Genomic DNA, 17,508 nt, shown 5'->3' with positions numbered 1-17,508 from the left:
GACGCAGCGCAAGTTTGTCGATTCTTGTTGCAACGCCCACTCTAACGCCCACAAACCGCCCAAAGCTGCCACGCCCACACATTTGACCGACCTTAAAGCGGGCTTTCACCAAAGCGAGTAAGCAGAGAAAGACCGAGAAAAACAGCTTTCTCGATAAACAATGGCAAATACCATTCGGGCTCAAGAACGCCCCAACTATTTTTCAGAGAGCTATAGATGACGTCTTAAGAGAAGGAATCTCGAAGATATGCCACGTGTATGTCGACCATGTTATTATTTTCTCAAAAACAAAAGAGGATCACGTTAAAGACATACATTGGGTCCTCAAAAATCTCGAAGCAGGCATGAGGGTATCTCAAGAAAAGTCGAAGTTTTTCAAAAAAAAGGCTCGAGAACTTAGGATTCTTGGGTTGGAAAAGGTGAAAGCCATAAAGGAGTTCCCCGTGCCAAGAACTCGTTTCAACGTCAGATCTTTTCTGGGTTTAGCAAGTTACTACAGGTGTTTTATCAAAAACTTCGCGTCAATCGTAGGGCCCTAACGGGAATCCTTAAAGGCGGAAAACAAGCAAATATCAGTAAAAAAAAAAATGTATATAAATATGACTAAAGCACAAAAAACAACATTTAAGAGGCTAAGAGAGATCATCTTTCAAACGTTGGAATGGGATTATTGAAGACTGTGGGGCGAAACTTATTTACACCCCAGGAAAAGAAAACCTCGTAGCAGATGGGTTATCTCGCCAGAACGCATTATCTCGCCAAAGCAAAAGGGTTTGTGAAGACACATACGAGTCGGACCCAGCCACAATACATAGCGAAGAATCACTGACCTATACCATCGGCACAACGGGCAAGCCAATTAATTGTTTCAGGAATCAGAACATTATAGAAGAGGGTAAAAATTCTTTAGTGAATAACCTTATTTTCTTTTTAAAAACAAAATTTCCGACCGATCGTTTTGGGCCCTTAGCTAGGTCATTACAAGTTCGGCAGCTCAGTGTGCACCATTTTATAACACAGCCAACACGTCATTTTTGACTGCTTAGGCTTTATAACATGTCTGCACTTCTTTTTTTTCCAAATTTTTATTGATTCAGACCACTGTAAAAAAAAACAAAATGGAAACTTTGAATCGAGCTTAGAACTTTAGATTTTGTGTGAGAGAGCCAGAGAGTGGGTGCACCTAAGCAACACCAAAAACAACTGCGGACAACGCATGAAAAAGAAAGTAAACAAAACACAAAGACAGAAAAGCAAAAAATTTAGTTAATTTGTTTAAACTAGTGCACGAATCCAAAGAGATTCAATCGCAAAGCAAACGGAGTTGTAATAATATTGATTATAGAATGGAATTATAAAGAATTTATTTAAAATCGCAGCTGGTTTCGACAAACGTAAAAATAAATTCGGAACGCAGAAAAAAAGGATGTCCGTTCGCTTTAAAGCTAGAACGTTGAGAGAGCTCGAAAGATGAGACTAATTCATTCGTGTTACCCAGAGCAAACTCTTATCTTGACTTTGTAGTGTTTTAGCGCTTCGCCGAGCTTGAAAGATTGATTTTATCCTAAACCGGAATTTCGGTAAGAACCTGTTTCCGCACATTGAATCCGGGTGGTAACAATCCGGATGTTTACCTCCTGCTGGATTTTGAAAGCTTCCGCAATGCTGTTTGCTTCAGTGGGGCAGTCCTCGATGTAAAAGCAATTCTTTAGTAATGCATTTGCCCCAATTAGTTTGCTTTTTGACTTTTCCGACCAAGTAGTCCAAACTTTTGGTTGCCAAAAATAAGGCTAATGTTTTGATGATACCGGTGTACATCAGACGGTTTCTTTCTCTAGACGGTAAAATAATTAAACTGGTGATCGGGGTGCATTCACACCTGACGATACATTTCAATACGAGCGAGACGACACGAGATAGAGCAAGATTTCAGGAGAGCAAGGATCTTATACGTGCCGATTGAGTGACAGCAACGGTTCAAAGCTAGTTAAATCGTATACCTTGGCCCTGAAGACGTCAACGATTAACGGTTAAATGACGCCTATAACAGCAGACCGAACGGTGAAAGCGACACAATTAAGAAGAAGTATAACGCTAGTGAACAGAGTACAGCAAGTAAACAGAGAGAAAGATGCGGCAGTGGAATTCAGCAAGGAGCAAGATCGTAAAGCAAGCCACCGAATTGAGAAGCAGGTAGCTGGGGCTCCAGACCCTGGTGTACTTGTCGACAGTACGGTATATAAGTTAACTAAAGTTAACCGGGCGACGGCTACGACCGATCGTCCGAAGACTCGCTCCGGCCAAACTGCTGACACAGCGTCTGGCCGGAAGCCCGTGCAAGTTAACTAAAGTTAACCGGGCGACGGCTACGACCGATCGTCCGAAGACTCGCTCCGGCCAAACTGCTGACACAGCGTCTGCCCGGAAGCCCGTGCATAGCCGGCAAACACTACCCGTTGGAGTGGCCGCTATGAGTTTCATATTTTGTTAGCCTTAAGTTCAGTTCGTCTTGGACATTCATAAAATAAAGAGCCATCGCTCATGAACCAACAACTCCGGCATTCTGTCGTTAACTTTATATATTGATCATAGCAATCTGAGTCCCTAGGCCAGTTGCATTAAGGAAGACAGTCATCTTCCCAACATAATCGTCATAATTCTCCAAGTGGATTTATCACCCTCTTCCCCTGTGCGAGGGACACCATCAGCCAACCGGCACATCATCGGAGACTGCAGCGAGGGATCCCCCTGTGGCCACCCGAATATTAATTAATTGGCGCCCAACTAGCGGGAAACACGCACCCGCCCATATCATACATAATAGACAAAATAATTACAAAACATGTAAGTGGGCCCGCTGGTCAAACCCTTTACGTCTTCGATACATATTCCATAGTTCAGACCAGTATTAAAATATTAAAATAAACCAGTCTGAAGAGTATTTTTCAAAAATCTCAATATTGAATGTGACGACTAATAGGTGTTTGGTGTTAATTTCCAATTTTTTATCCGGTGGAGGAGATTTACCCGAAACCCCATTGTTTAATAAATAAATATTATAATATTATCACATATTTTCACTGCGAAAAAAATTTAATTAACATCATAATCCGTTGCAAATACGGCGTATAAAAAATTAATTTAATTTAATTCGCTCACAGTTTGTGTTACGGCGCATTGCTATTTCGCCGAGCAGTTAAATTTTTTTTCGCAGTGTGCACCCAACAGACATTATATGCTGTTACACTGCAAATATTTTTGGTGATCAGAGCCATGGCTCTCACAATTTAATACACCAGATTTGAATTTTTATTGGACATTTATTTGGTTTTGAATAACACATCGCTCGAGTAGAAATTCTTGGTATTAGCTTCGCAGTCCACTTTGTATCTTTTATTGTCCCCACTCCCCCGTTATAGTGGCGGAAGCTCAGCTCCCGCATACCCCCTACCTTGCCGCTGCTCCGCGAGGCGACGGCTTTATTCGAACAGCTTCATACATAGTTGTTAAGGCGGCGGCCCCGTCCCCGCGTACTTCTTGCATTGCCAGCTGCCTTCATGGGCAAAATAGCTGAGCGGGCACTGCATACCAGTGCAGTTTAACTTAAACACATACATATGAGCTCCCCGTTTACACAATATAGAGAAAATAAACGGTACGCTAGCGGCTCAGATTCCGACAGTGAAGGGCCCCCGCGCACTTCCACCCCAATACGGGCACCCGCTGACCCCCCTTCAGTTAGAACCATGGACCCAGATCAGCTTAAGGCTGTGATTCAGGCCGCCGTTAATCATGCCTTGGCAGAAGCGGCCGGTGAAGCCATGCGCAGAGAAGAAGAAATGCGCCAAACTATACGACAGTTGGCTACCCAAATTGCAGCGGTGCAAATCGCACCCACACAAGCGGCAGCCCCTATAATCAAGGTATACCAACCCATTGATATCACGGGCAACGTCGAGTGCAACGAGCCTCTGGATGCCGTAAAATGCTTGCCCGAATTTACGGGAGCACAAGAGACATATGTCTCTTGGCGACAGGCGGCGGTAGCCACATATTACATATTTAGAAATTATGTAAATAGCTCACGCCACTACCAGGCGGTTGTTATAATCAGAAGTAAAATAAGAGGCCCTGCCGATGCGGTGCTATCTTCGTTCGGCACTGTATTGAATTTCGATGCGATCATAGATCGCCTCGATTTCACATATAGTGACAAACGCGCCATTCACGTCATCGAGCAGGAGATGGGCACCCTCAGACAGGGGAGTCTGACTATATTACAATACTACGACGAGGTCGAGAAAAAGCTCACCTTGCTTACCAATAAAGCCACCATGTCGTATGAAACGGCGGCGGCAAAAATCTTATGCGACAAGTTTCGGGATGATGCGCTCCGTATATTTATTTCGGGACTCAAGCGCAGTCTTTCCGATGTCCTCTTCTCGGCGAAGCCGAAGGACATGCCAACTGCGTTGGCATTAGCTCAGGAAGTGGAATCAAACCACGAAAGGTACACCTTCGCAACATCGTTTGCAAAAAGCCTGGAAGGTAGGGATAGGAAGCAATACCCAATGGCGCAAGAACGCCAACAAACGCCCTACCAAGCGCACTCCCAAGTAAGCGGGGGAAAAAACCCACACTTTACTAAGCAGGTTAAGGCTCAGGTACACTCGGCTCCGCATAACGACAGGCGCCGTGAAAACACACCAGAACCCATGGAGGTTGACCCATCTATGTCCAGGTTGAGACAACCTACTCAGACACAGGCCTACCAAAACGGGAAGCCCGCCCACTCCGGTCGTTCACACCCTCACAAGAAACAGAGGGTTAATCACATCGCTTAGAGCGTGGATCAGACCGAGGGCACGTACGCAACCACAGCCTCCAGCGCAGCGGGCAAAGTCGACGACGACACCATTTCTGAATATGATTTAGAAGTGATTAATTTTTTAGGGAAAAATCCCTGCTGCCCGTCATCAGACGAAGAGTAGCGGGGAAAGAGATGAAGTTCCTGATCGACACGGGTGCGTCAAAAAATTTTATCCGGCCTCACAAAGGCTTAAAAGGCGTTCGCCCCGTCGATTCCCCATTCACCATCCATTCACTCCATGGCGTTACCAAGATCACGAAGAAATGCTTCGTGTCACTTTTTGATTTGAAGGCCACGTTCTTCATTTTACCTGATTTGTCTTCCTTCGACGCGATCATTGGCCTCGACTTACTTAAACAGGCAGGGGCATCGCTTTGTCTGGCTTCCGGCCACCTCAGATGGGGCAATGGAGAAGAGAAAATTGAATTCCACCCATGCCCCGACGTCAATTTTACCGAAGTGGACTGCTCAGATGCGCCACCCTTAGCCAGAAACGCGTTCTTAGAAATGCTGAAGACTAGAAAGAAGGCTTTTGCAAACCCTAACGAGGCTTTGCCCTATAACACATCGGTGGTAGCTACCATCCGAACAGTTAGTGAGGAGCCCATATACGCTAAATTATACCCGTACCCAATGGGGGCGGCGGACTTCGTCAACAAAGAGATTGAAGATCTGCTTAAAAACGGGATAATTCAGAAGTCGGTATCCCCTTACAACAACCCGATATGGGTTGTAGATAAAAAAGGGACCGATGACCATGGCAACCGGAAAATGAGACTAGTTATCGACTTCCGCAAGCTTAACGAAAGAACAGTGCCCGATAAATACCCCATGCCAAATATTAACATGATATTGAGCAACCTAGGCAATGCGAAGTATTTCTCCACGCTGGACCTCAAGTCTGGCTATCACCAAATCATTCTTGCAGAACGCGACAGGGAAAAAACCTCTTTCTCTGTGAATGGGGGAAAATACGAATTTCGCAGACTACCGTTTGGCCTCAAAAATGCAGACAGCATTTTTCAGAGGACAATCGACGACATCCTATGGGAACAAATCGGCAAGTTCTGCTATGTTTACGTTGACGACGTAATTATCTACTCCGAAGACGAAAACTCTCACATCAAGCACGTAGATTGGGTTCTAAAGAGCCTGCACGATGCGAACATGAGGGTATCGGTAGAAAAGTCCAGCTTTTTTAAGAAAAGTGTGAGCTTTCTTGGGTTTATAGTCACTTGTAACGGTGCTACAACAGACCCAGAAAAGGTTAAGGCTATAAAAGAATTTCCGGAAACCAAAAGTGTTTTTGAGGTACGGTCATTTCTAGGCCTAGCCAGCTACTACAGATGTTTTATTAAGGACTTCGCGGCAATAGCAAGGCCTGTATCAGACATCCTAAAAGGGGAAAACGGAACAGTTAGTAGACACATGTCACGAAACATTCCGGTTCAGTTCTCGGAGACGCAGCAACAAGCGTTCCGGAAACTACGAAACATCTTGGCATCCGACGACGTGATGCTAAGGTACCCCGACTACAAAAAGGCATTTGATCTAACGACAGATGCCTCGGCCCATGGCATTGGCGCAGTATTGTCCCAAGAGGGACGCCCAATAACAATGATCTCAAGGACATTGAAAGACAGGGAGGTTAACTACGCCACCAACGAGAGGGAACTCTTAGCCATAGTCTGGGCTTTGGCCAAGCTACGGCATTACCTGTATGCGGTTAAAGATATCAACATCTTTACCGACCACCAGCCGCTAACCTTTGCAGTATCGGAATCCAATCCGAATGCAAAGATTAAAAGGTGGAAAGCGCGCATTGATGAATCAGGGGCGCGTATTTTCTACAAACCCGGCAAAGAAAACTTGGTCGCCGATGCATTGTCACGGCAACAAATTAACGTCATGGAGGAGCAAGAAGCTCAATCGTGCGTGGCCACTATTCACAGCGAGCTCTCCTTGACGCACACTATCGAATCGACGGATAAGCCCCTAAACTGCTTTCAGAACCAGATAACTCTGGAGGAGGCACGCTTTCCGTTAAAGCGCAGCTTCGTCCTCTTTGGAAACAAGAGACGGCATGCGATTAACTTCCCCTGCAAAGAGTCATTGATTGATGAACTCGCAGATGTAATCGTTCCGAAGGGCGTAAACGCCATTCATTGTGACCTGCACACGCTGGCACTAATACAGGACGAATTGGTTCGGAGATTTCCAGCCACCAAATTTTGGCACTGCAAAAACCGTGTAACGGATATTTTTGCAGTCCCTGAGAGACGGGAAATTCTTACCGTAGAACACAATAGGGCCCACAGGTCGGCCCAAGAAAACGTTAAGCAGGTACTCTCCGAGTACTACTTTCCGAAGATGACCAAGTTGGCTACCGAAATCGTAGCAAACTGCAAAACATGCGCGAAAGTCAAATACGATAGGCACCCAAAAATACATGAGCTAGGCGAGACTCCGATCCCCTCTCATGTGGGAGAACTACTGCACATCGACATTTTTTCTACGGATAAAAAATATTTTCTCACTTGCATTGACAAGTTTTCGAAGTTCGCAATTGTGCAACATGTCCACTCTAGGACAATCGAAGACCTTAAACCGGCCATACTACAGATTATGAATTTTTTCCCTAGGGCTAGAGTAGTTTACTGCGATAATGAACCTTCATTAAATTCGCATACTATCTCGACCATGCTTGACAATCACTTTGGCGTTAGCATTGCCAATGCACCGCCACTCCATAGCGTGTCAAATGGGCAAGTGGAGCGCTTTCATAGCACCCTTTTGGAGCTTGCTCGTTGCCTAAAAATCGACAAGGGCAAACCCGATACTGTGGAAATTATTTTGTTGGCAACCGCCAAATATAATAAGTCAATTCACTCTGTCGTTGACAAACGACCAGTTGACATCGTGCAGGAGCACCCAGATGACCCACAGACGGAAGTTCGGAACAAAATCATTAAGGCACAAAACACGCTCAGGACCAGGGAAAACGCCTCCCGACAACACAGAGTATTCGAAGTCGGCGAGAAGGTATTGGTTAAATCCAATAGAAGGCTGGGAAATAAACTCACACCCTTGTGCGAGGAGAGAGCCGTAGAAGCGGACCTGGGGACCACGGTCCTCATTAAGGGGAGGGTGGTCCACAAGGACAATCTTAAATGATATAACCGACAATGTCCTTTATGGTTTTTTTTATTATTCATTTTTTATATTCATTTTTTATATTATATTTTTGATCACACCTTCAAGCCGTCTGGCGCACTTTATTTTCTATATTCATTAGTTATTACACCTTCAAGCCGCTTGGCGCACTTTGTTTTTTACTATAGGTTCATAGCCACTGGCATAGTTGTTTCAGGTTCATTTTATCGGTGGTGGGAAAACCCTCTATAAGCATAAAAATAGCTAAAGTTTAATTTCACAGGATCGGACCAACATTTTGCATACTCCTGTCCTTGGCGTCGGCCCACGTTACCGATTATTCACAGGCCAGGTACATCCCCGTTGTAGATGGCGAAATCCTAGTATGGGAGGAGTTTGCTTACGTCACGCACACAGCAAACCTCTCAGAATATGGGCGCGTAATAGAGGAGACAACCAACATGATAGACAGGTTTCCGCTATCCCATATGAAGAAGCTTCTGAGCGTGGATACCGCCCACCTCCAGGACTTGTTGGAGTCGTTGGGCGTTCATCACAGAGTAGCTAGGAGCTTGGATTTCTTAGGATCTATGCTAAAGGTTGTAGCAGGGACACCAGATGCCAGCGACTTAGAAAAAATCAGGTTTTCCGAAATGAAATTAGTCGAGTCTAGCAATAGACAGATCGAAATTAACACCAAAACCCAAAATCAAATTAATCAACTTACCTCTACCGTCAATTCAATTTTGAGATCAGCCAAAACCTCACAAATAGACACTGGACACCTATATGAAACACTGCTTGCTAGAAACCGCATGTTGATGGCGGAATTACAAAATTTAATGCTTGCAATAACCCTAGCCAGGATTAACATTGTTAGTCCGAACATTTTAGATCACGAAGACTTAAAAACAGTTTGGCTTGAGGAACCCACCGATACACCTATAGGAGATCTTTTGTCCGTCTCGTCTGTTAAGATTTTACAGTCCCGTAACATTTTACACTTTATCATTAAATTCCCCAAAATTAAATTAGCCTGCAAGAAGATCACTATTTTCCCAGTTGCCCATGGTGGAACGATGTTGCAGATCATAGACAATGTCATAGCCGAATGCAGCGGAGAAGTTTACGCCATCAAAAACTGCTCCGAATCACCGAGAGCCACATTCTGCCGCCTAGCTTCAGAGAGTTCGTGCGCCAAAGAACTGCACGCCGGTGGGGTAGCACACTGCCGAGTACAAGAAAGTGACCTGCATCCGATAACCTACGTAGATGAAGGAATCATTATCATCAACGATAGGTCTGCCAAAGTGCGAGTGGACAACGGCACAGAAATCTGGACTCATGGCACACACCGCATAACCTTTGACAAACAGGCCACTATAAATGACACACTCTTTATCAACCATAATAACACCCAGAAGAGAGCTCCAGGGACAGCAAGTCTTCCCTTATTGAACATCACCGCCACCCAAGATGTCCTCAGCCTCCCGTATCTTCACCGTCTGAGTGAACGAAACTTGGAGTTCATCAAGGAGTTCAGGGAAGAGATTGACAACCATCGAACACGTCTCGTAGCAACTATTGCAGGAGCAATATGCTGCGCACTCATCTGCATCGGGCTCATTTTTAGGCCTTTCACCGAGGCAAGAAAATCTTCAGGCCAAATTAGGCAGATTATCGCTGAACTACAGACGGCCGAGGGCGGCCTTAATTCCGAGGGGGGAGTAGTTAACTAAAGTTAACCGGGCGACGGCTACGACCGATCGTCCGAAGACTCGCTCCGGTCAAACTGCTGACACAGCGTCTGGCCGGAAGCCCGTGCAAGTTAACTAAAGTTAACCGGGCGACGGCTACGACCGATCGTCCGAAGACTCGCTCCGGCCAAACTGCTGACACAGCGTCTGGCCGGAAGCCCGTGCATAGCCGGCAAACACTACCCGTTGGAGTGGCCGCTATGAGTTTCATATTTTGTTAGCCTTAAGTTCAGTTCGTCTTGGACATTCATAAAATAAAGAGCCATCGCTCATGAACCAACAACTCCGGCATTCTGTCGTTAACTTTATATATTGATCATAGCAATCTGAGTCCCTAGGCCAGTTGCATTAAGGAAGACAGTCATCTTCCCAACATAATCGTCATAATTCTCCAAGTGGATTTATCACCCTCTTCCCCTGTGCGAGGGACACCATCAGCCAACCGGCACATCATCGGAGACTGCAGCGAGGGATCCCCCTGGGGCCACCCGAATATTAATTAATTTATAAAAATTAATATATGTAATTCTCATTTTAAGATCAATATGCCTTTCAGCCTTCAGCCACTTTTATGACTTTTCAGATAACACATCTTCTGTTTCGAAGGCGTGCTTATGTCACTATGCATTCTAATAAATTGAAAAATTGTTTTCGCATGATCTCCATCGAATTTTAGAGTGCTGACTCTGGCCAAGTTTCTTTTTGCCTCTAGAAACTACTGAATCTCCATTTCTAATCTAATGAAGGACAGCTTACGATATTCTCCTTTGATAAATAAAGCTTCAAAGCGAACGGTCGTGTTGTTTTTTCTGCGCTCCGAATTTATTTTTGTTTTGCTAAATCCAGCGGTGGAACTTAACAAATTCTTTAGTAGTTCAATTTCGTAATCCGTACTAGTTAAAGTTCTGTTCGCTTCGCGAGTGAATCTTTTGTGATAAGTGCATTATTTTAATAAATTAATTCAATCTGTTCTCTTTCTGTCTTTGCGTTTTGTTTACTCTCTCTTTCGTGCGTTGTCCGTTGTGCTGTTTGGTGTTGTTTTTGTACTTAACTGCACGGTGCACCCGCTCTCTCGCTCTCCCACACAAAATCCTAAAGTGCAGACTGCGCTCTTGCGGTACATTTTCTGATTTTGTCTTTTGGTACAGTGGTCAAAACCCAATTAAACCTGCAAACCAATGTCAACAAAGCGCGTAGCAACGGCAACGCCGTAAAGATAAGAGTTGGCCGATTCAGAGTTTTGAGAAAGTATAACCTAACGGCAAATCGAAAAGAAACAGTGTTCTGTGATAGGGTGAAGAAAGTAAACAGCAAGGGGGATGCGGCAGTGAAAGTCAGCAAGGAGCCACAGGATTGAGAAACAGGTAGCTGGGACTCCAGACCCTGATGTACTTGTTGTACAGTCAGAAGTCAACTTACATTTTTGTTCCGCTGAATCTCTTTATAGTTGCAATTACATTTCAAAATCTCATTACTGATATCTTCTTGTAGGTCTAATGCCTCTCTGCCAGCATCTTCCAGAGAGCCATTGATGACATTCTCAGAGAGCAAATCGGCAAGACTTGCTATGTCTACGTCGACGATGTAATAATCTTCTCAGAAAACGAGAATGCTCATGTCAAGCACGTGGATTGGGTTTTAAAAACCATAAGCGATGCAAATATGAGAGTCTCAGTAAAAAAGTCAAGTTTTTTTAAAAAAAGCGTAAACTTTCTTGGCTTTATAGTCACCAGTGATGGCACTACCACCGACCCAGAAAAAGTCAGGGCCATAAAGGAGTTCCCTGAACCAAAAACAGTATTTGAGGTTAGATCATTTCTAGGTCTCGCGAGCTATTACAGACGCTTCATTAAGGACTTTGCAGCCATAGCAAGGCCTATTTCGGACATCTTAAAGGGCGAAAACGGAAGTGTAAGCAGACACAGATCGCGACACATCCAAGTACAATTCAATGAAGCGCAAAAAAATTCTTTCGAAAAACTGCGCAACATTTTAGCATCCGAAGATGTTATGCTCCGATACCCGGATTACAAGAAGCCATTCCATCTAACGACGGATGCTTCAGCCTACGGTATTGGAGCAGTGCTTTCACAGGAGAACCGTCCTATTACAATGATCTCGAGGACATTAAAGGACAGGGAAATGAACTACGCCACAAATGAAAGGGAATTATTAGCCATCGTTTGGGCTTTGGCCAAACTGAGACACTATTTATATGCGGTGAAAGATATAACCATCTTCACCGACCATCAACCATTGTCATTCTCAGTATCAGACTCTAACCCTAACGCGAAAATTAAAAGGTGGAAGGGTCGCATCGAAGAAACGGGTGCGAAGGTAGTCTATAAACCGGGAAAAGAAAACTTGGTTGCTGATGCCCTGTCTAGGCAGCAAATTAATGCCATAGAAGAGCAGGACGCAGAATCATGTGGTGCGACCATTCACAGTGAGATTTCCCTCACTCACACCATAGAAACTACGGATAAGCCCCTAAATTGCTTCCAGAACCAACTAATTCTGGAAGAGACCAGCTTTCCGCTAAAACGCTCTTTCGTTCTCTTTAAAAGTAAGAAACGACATACAATCAACTTCACTGACAAGGAATCATTACTCAATGACCTTGCGGACGCAATAGTCCCCAAGGGCGTAAACGCCCTCCATTGCGATTTGCACACGCTAGCAACGGTGCAGGACGACTTAGTCCGGAGATTCCCGACTACAAAATTCTGGCACTGCAAAAACCGTGTTACAGACATTTTTGGGGTCGAGGAAAAAAGGGAAATCATATTGGCAGAACACAACAGGGCCCACCGATCGGCCCAAGAAAATGTGAAGCAGGTTCTCACAGAATACTACTTCCCAAAAATGGCCAAACTGGCCAATGAAATTGTCCAAAACTGCAAAACATGCGCTAAAGCTAAATATGATAGGCATCCTAGGAAGCAAGAGATTGGCGAGTCTCGGATTCCCTCTCATGTAGGAGAAATGCTACACATATACATTTTCTCAACAGACAAAAAATATTTTCTCACTTGCATCGACAAGTTTTCGAAATTCGCCGTCGTACAGCATGTACCGTCAAGAACAATTGAGGACTTGAAACCGGCCTTGTTACAGGTCATGAATTTCTTCCCAAAGGCCAAAGTGATTTACTGCGATAACGAGCGTTAAAATCGCACACGATCACGGCCATGCTAGACAACCATTTTGGCGTCAGCATCACGAATGCGCCGCCCCTTCACAGTGTCTCAAACGGGCAAGTGGAACGTTTTCACAGCACCCTACTAGAGCTCGCCAGGTGCCTAAAAATTGACAAGGGCATGAGCGATACCGTGGAGATAATCTTGTTAGCCACGACCAAATATAACAAAACAATCCATTCGGTCATCGATAAGAGGCCAGTCGACGCAATACAAGAATGCACGGACGACACACAAAAATGGATTGCTGACAAAATTAAGAATGCCCAAGACGCGCTTAGGTCTAGAGAGAATGCTTCTCGGCAAAATAGAGTCTTCGAAGTGGGCGAAAAAGCCATACAAGCAGACCTGGGGACCACGGTCCTCATTGAAGGGAGGGTGGTCCACAAAGACAATTTAAAATGACTCTCTCCCTTAATTTTTAATTTTTTATTATCACTACCTATTATCAGCCGTTTGGCGAACTTCCATTTAATAGACATTAAGTACGCTGCCAAAGGCGCGATGTTTTAGTTTTAATTGGTATTAATATAGTATTAATTGGTGATGGGATAAACCTTAGCGAACAAGAAAAAGCGACTAAAAAATACATTTCCACAGGTGCAGAATTTTCATCCTCCTCTCACTGGCATTAGTGTCAGCGCACGTCACTAACTATTCGCAAGCAAAGTATATCCCCATCATAGATGGAGAGATCCTGGTATGGGAAGAGCTCGCATATGTGACCCACTCTGCAAATCTCTCGGAATACATGCGCGTAATAGAAGAAACAAGCAGCATGAACGAGATGTTTCCGCAGTCCCATATGAGGAAATTGCTAGAAGTGGATACCTTGCACCTTCGAGACACGCTGGATTCGTTAAAAGTCCACCACAGAATAGCAAGGAGTTTAGATTTTCTAGGCTCAATGCTAAAGGTAGTAGCGGGGACGCCGGATGCCGGCGATCTAGAAAGAATTAGGTTCACAGAGTGGCAGTTGACACAATCAAACAATAGGCAAATCAAAATTAATACTAGGATACAGAGTCGAATCAACCAATTAACAACAACAGTAAATCAAATCCTGCAAACACATAAAAATACCCAAATTGACACAGGCCATTTATACGAGACACTGCTGGCTAGGAATAGAATACTAATGATGGAGTTACAGAATTTTATGTTGGCTATAACGCTGGCAAAAAACAATGTTGTCAGTCAAAATATCCTAGATCATGCAGACTTAAAATCAGTTTGGCTGAAAGAACCCACCGATACCCCCATAGGGGATCTTATGTCCGCATCGTCTGTAAAAATACTGCAATCCTCTAACATGATGCACTTCATTATCAAATTTCCCAAAATAAAATTATCTTGTAAGAAGGTCACTATTTTCCCAGTCGCTTGCAAAGGAGTTATGCTGCGGATAACCGACAGCATGGTAGCAAAGTGTGGTAGTAGTCCACACAATCAAAAATTGCATCCCAGCACCGGGGGCTACCTTTTGCCAACTATCAACGGAAAGCTCATGCGCCAGGGAACTACACGCAGGCGTCCTAGCGCATTGCGAGTCGCAACCAAGCGACCTACACCCGCTCACCATCATCAATGACCGGCCAGCCAGGGTCACGGTAGACAACGAAACAGAAGTCTACCTACGCGGCACACATCTCATCACCTTCAACGATCGCGTCGTGATAAATGACACCACCTTTGTAAATCATGACAAGGCCCAAACAAGAGCTCCAGGGGTAGCGAATTCCCCATCATTGAATATCACCGCCAACAGAGATATTCTGAGCCTCCCCTACCTTCACCAGCTAAGTGAACGTAACTTGGAGTTCATCAAAGAGTTCGGGAGAGAAATTGATACTGATCATTCTCATCGCATAATATTTGTCGCAGCAGCGATTTGTTGTGCATTGGTATGTATCGGCATCGCCTGTCTACGGTACATCGGAGCGCGGAGATCTGCAATCCAGTTAAACGGGATGATCGCCGAATTAGGACCAACCGAGGACGGCCGTAATCTTGAAGGGGGAGTAGTTAACACGAGCCAACGAGCTAGACCAGTTGGCTCAGTGCATGAAACATAACGTTAAAGTGCTGACCCAGCATCGGGCCGGAAACCCGTGCGCAGCCGGCAAACACAGCATATTTGCGTTGCCGCTGCGAGTCTTTTGTTAGCTGTAAGATTCAGTTTTAAGTTCAGTTTATATTTGACATTAATAAAGAGCGGCTGCTCGTCAACCTTATTACTCCGACTGAACGTCGTAAAATATATTTGTATTAATTACTCTGCCAGACCACAAGGCTGGCAGCTAAAAGAGGAAAGTTCCTCTCAACATAAAATCTGTGACTGCAGCGAGGGATCCCCCCTGCCACCCCCAACTTTAATTACATATACACCCAAGTGACAAAAACAACATTTCAGAATAAGTAACTATGGCCGCACAGTGTTGCCATTTAACGAATATTTTAATCTTACGTGGTGAAAGTCTTTTCCAAGTACCCAACAATTTAATTATGGAATCACAGAAAACAATTATGGTATGTGTTATATTTCAGTAATGAATTGACCGTAATGATATGTTTCCATAGGGTAAGAAAGGATGGCAGCGGCATCGAAATTTTAAATGAAATTACTCCAAACCCAAGTGGAAAGGCGAGCAATGTTGGTATCGGAAACGATTCTGCAGTTATAGATAAATATCAACCAATTTAAAGCATTTACATCCATTTGTTATTTGAACAATCGGTTGCTAACGATTCTTAAGTTGTAATTTATGTTGATTATATATTTATGTATTTTTACAGAAAATATATGGAATATTATTGAATTTAAATGATCCTCAAATTTAAATTATATTTAAGATTTATACTAAATATGTCTGGTATGTTTATGGTATATATGTATGTAACAGGCAGAGAGGGAAGCGTTTCCGAGACATATAGTCTTGATCAGGATTACTAGCACAGTCGATTGGGCCATATCCGTCTGTCTGTCCTACCGTATAAACGTCGAGATCTCAGGAACAAAAAAAGCAAACCAAAATAAGATTAAGCATTCAGATTCAAAGATATACTCGCAGCTCTTGTCTTTTCTTGATGTTGCACCGACCACTCTTACGCCCACAAACCACCCAAAACTGCGACGCGAGCACCTTTAAAATATTTTTTATTTTCGTTGTATTTGTCTGGCCAATTTCCATCGGTATACAAAAAACATTATGGCCCCGCCCTCAAACCTGGAACTGCCACGCCCTTATTTTTGAGGGCTTCGCCGAGCTTGAAATATGAATTATATCTTCAACGGGAATTTCAGTAAGAACCTGTTTCCGCAGATGGAATCCGGATGGTAACAATATTCTGTTTAGCTTCTGTTGGTTTTTGAATGCTTTCGCAATGCTGTTTGCTCCAGTTAGGCAGTCCTCGATGTAAAACTAATTTTAATACCCGTTACTCGTAGAGTAAAAGGGTCTACTAGATTCGTTGAAAAGTATGTAACAGGCAGAAGGAAGCGTTTCCGACCATATAAAGTATATAAATTCTTGATCAGGATCAATAGCCGAGTCGATCTGGCCATGTCCGTCTGTCCGTCCGTCTGTCTGTCCGTCCATATGAACGCTGAGATCTCAGGAACAACCAAAGCTGGAAAGTTGAGATTAAGCAGACAGACTCCAGAGACAGACGCAGCGCAAGTTTGTCAATTCTTGTTGCAACGCCCAAAGCTGCCACGCCCACACATTTCAAAAATGTTTTGATATTTTTTCATTTTTTTATTGTAAATTTCTATCTATTTGACAAAAAACTTTTTGCCACGCCCACTCTTACGCCCACAAACCGACAAAAACTGTCAGTGTTGAAGACTCTCTTTCGCACTTCCACTAGCTGAGTAACGGGTATCAGATAATCGGGGAACTCGCCTATAGCGTTTTCTCTTGTTTACTAATGCAGCTGCTCCAATTTGCTTTTAGAATTTTCAAACCAAGTATCGACGCATTTTGTAGCCAGAAAGCTACAAGCTGACGTTGTCTATGACTGATGATCGTTGTGCATTCAACACCTGATGATACATTTCTTCTATGTCCGCTCTAGGACATTTGTGGGTTCAGGATTAGCACTTTCAAGCTTTGGACAGCGGATCCCGTCTGCGCAAGCGAAAAAATTTCTTTCTTCTTCACATTAACCCATGCTCAGAGACGATAATACCGACTCGTCAGAGGAAGACATAATTCGGGAGTATAAAAATTTGCTAGCAACAAGAGAAAAGAAACCCGAAGCGGACTTAGAAGAGAAAGCAACAGCAAGCAGGGCCATACACAGTAAACCATTATGGAAAAGTAAGTTAGATTTTGTAAACGCGGAAAGTACTTAACAAAAACAAAAAATGAAAAACGACCAAATCGCTAGTAAGAAGGCAGCCATCAGCGCTGCCTTAGATCGACAAAAAATGAGTTTGACGAAAAACAATCAGGGGGGAGTTGAAATTATTAAAAAACAAGAGAAAACGCTATAGTCGAGTTCCCCGACTATCTGATACCCGTTA

At 44.0% G+C, this 17,508-nt stretch overlaps 1 long non-coding RNA gene across 1 annotated transcript; it reads left to right on the top strand.

Moving 5' to 3' along the window:
• Positions 1-14,185: 14,185 nt before the first annotated feature.
• Positions 14,186-15,773, top strand: LOC120320702. Its single transcript, XR_005560222.2, has 2 exons — positions 14,186-15,509; positions 15,561-15,773. It is a non-coding gene; the product is annotated as an uncharacterized LOC120320702 (long non-coding RNA).
• Positions 15,774-17,508: the final 1,735 nt, after the last annotated feature.

The sequence above is a fragment of the Drosophila yakuba genome, chromosome 2L (genome assembly GCF_016746365.2).
Source record: "Drosophila yakuba strain Tai18E2 chromosome 2L, Prin_Dyak_Tai18E2_2.1, whole genome shotgun sequence".
NCBI lineage: Eukaryota > Metazoa > Arthropoda > Insecta > Diptera > Drosophilidae > Drosophila > Drosophila yakuba.
Note: the sequence above shows the minus strand (reverse complement) of the source record. Positions and strands in the feature narration are given on the sequence as shown.